The sequence below is a fragment of the Armigeres subalbatus genome, chromosome 3 (assembly GCF_024139115.2).
Source record: "Armigeres subalbatus isolate Guangzhou_Male chromosome 3, GZ_Asu_2, whole genome shotgun sequence".
Lineage (NCBI taxonomy): Eukaryota > Metazoa > Arthropoda > Insecta > Diptera > Culicidae > Armigeres > Armigeres subalbatus.
Window position 1 is genome coordinate 85812522 of NC_085141.1, and position 2630 is coordinate 85815151.

Here is a 2630-nt window from a genome sequence, read left to right on the forward strand (position 1 = left end):
CAAAGTGAGAGAGTGGCTGCAAGATACTAACCAATGCGGAGATTATGATTCCGGCCGTGTAGAAGAGGAAGGGAATGAGCTAGGTCAACATACGATCCATGAGGACATGTACACTAGACTGACAGGACGACGCTATACGCTACATGAGTTCAATCCGCATCAACGATCAACGCCACGAGAAAGATTTTCAGAGATCAACAAAGTGAGGACTTCTGGATTGCAGAGAACTTCAATTGCGGCCGCCGTTCCTGAGAGTATGCTCCGCCGACAGTCCGTGGCGGAGGTCACATTCGGTGGCCCAGATTTAAATACAGTCTCTGGGAGCCGGCGCATAAATGGTGCAGCAGTGCAGTTTCGTAACCCTCTGGATAATTCTTCTTTCCATCAAGCAGTTCCTTCTGCCGGCGGCGTGCAATTCCTGGATGCGGATGTCCGTCAGTCAGTTCCGATTCCTGCAGGTCAACAGACGGAGTCTAACAGCTTTCTGCCAAGTCGAAATTACCAACATGCTGGAAATCGATTACGTTCTGAAGTGGAACCTCGTTACACTGAAGATACCGTATGTGTTCTTAACCGGAGTCAATTGGCGGCAAGACAAGCTGTATCAAAGGAACTACCGGAGTTTTATGGAAATCCTGAAGACAGGCCGTTATTCATCTCTATATACAATTCATCTACGCAGATGTGCGGATTCTCCAATGAGGAGAACATGCTTCGACTACGAAAATGTCTCAAAGGGAAAGCTCTGGAAGCCGTACGGTGCAGACTACTTCATCCATCAAACGTAACAAGTGTGATATCTACTCTAAGAATGTTGTACGGGAGGCCAGAAGCAATTGTACAGGCGTCTATTAGAAAAATTAGATCGTTGCCATCACCACAGGTGGAAAAGCTGGACACAGTTGTTAATTTTGCGCTGACGGTTGAGAACTTGGTAGCAACGATTGAAGCATGCGGTGTTGAAGATTTCGTATACAACGCGTCATTAAAAAGCGAGCTGGTGGATCGTCTACCTCCTGTATTGAAGCTAGATTGGGCGAAACATTCCCGAATCAACCAAGCGCCTGACTTATTGGATTTCAGCGGCGGGCTTTATTCGATGGCTGAGGATGCCAGCGCAGTTATGCAGACTACAACAAACGTACCGATAAACCGTAGATCTGGAACGATCTCGACCAGAGAAGGAACCAACTATCCGAGTTTCATCAGTGACATCAAAAGCGGAATGCATGACATGCAAAGGCAGCAGCAGCACAGTAGCTAAGTGTACAAGGTTTGCTGAGTTAAGTTAAGATTCAAAATGGGCAAAGTTATACCGTAAGTGCCGGTGAAAACACAACGCAACGACTCTTGTATACAGCAAAAGGCTTGTGGGATACAAGGATGAACATTTTTTCATCCCCAATTACTACACAATGAAAAGAAAAATGGATCTGTGATCGGTAGCTGTAACATCCACCAGACTCGAACCAGTGAAGTGCTGTTTAGGATTATTCCAGTTTTGCTTCACGGGCCATTGAAAGCGGTTCAGACGTATGCCTTCATTGATGACGGATCGGAGCTAACCCTCATGGAGGACAGCCTGGCTAGTGAACTTGGAGTAGTTGGTCCGCAAACACCATTGTGCCTAAAGTGGACGGGAGGCACCAAGAGGATAGAAAACACATCGCAAAGAGTCGAGGTAGAAATATCACCCACCGGAAAGTCGTCCAAGTTACACAGGATGTCAAACGTGCACACGATTCAGGACCTACAAATAAGACCCCAAACCTTAATATACTCGGAATTGATGCAACGGTTCCACCATCTTAGCGGACTCGGTAGAATCCTACTGCAACGCCTGCCCTAGAATCCTAATAGGTCTTGAACATGCGTCGCTTGGCCATGCTTTGAAAAGTCGAGAAGGAAAACCTTATGAACCTATCGCTGTCAAAACGCGTTTAGGTTGGGTAGTCTATGGGAGCTGCTCGCAAATACCGCGACAACTAAATTACGTGAACGTCCACACAATAGCGGTATGCGAGTGTCACCAAGAAACAGATGAGAATCTGCACACAGCTTGAGCTTGAGCTTGAGCTTGATTGACTGCTCGTAGTTGCTACTCCATTATGACCAGATCAGCTGTTATTGCACAGGGAACCAACAGATGTTTGCTTGGGACTAGCACACATCTTCAATGTACAAGTACTGGTGATCTCATTTGTTAGGTCATACTGGCGCCTGCCACGTCAGAATGCAAGTCAATGTAGGGAAGGGGAGGAAATGATGATGCAATCACTCGCCCACTGCAAGCCGAATATACCTCTGCACTTGCCACGAGTTCATGCGGAATTTGTTGGAATTTCTGGGTTAGGTTGGAGAGGCAGAGGTCCGTTTTGGTTAACGAGCTGCCAATGTGATAGATAAGAGAAGGTAACTGATGGAATTTCTAATTGGATGTAGGAAACGAGCTATATAAGTTCATTTCCGATTCTAGCAGATTACTGTTAGAATACTCAAGTTGAAGGTATAGGAATAGTAATGGAAACGGTATGGAAGTCCATTTCCAGTTCTAGCGATTGTTAGAACATGAGAAATAAAGAGAAAGATACAAAGTAGGAGAATGGAACGGACCTGGGATTTAACCCACG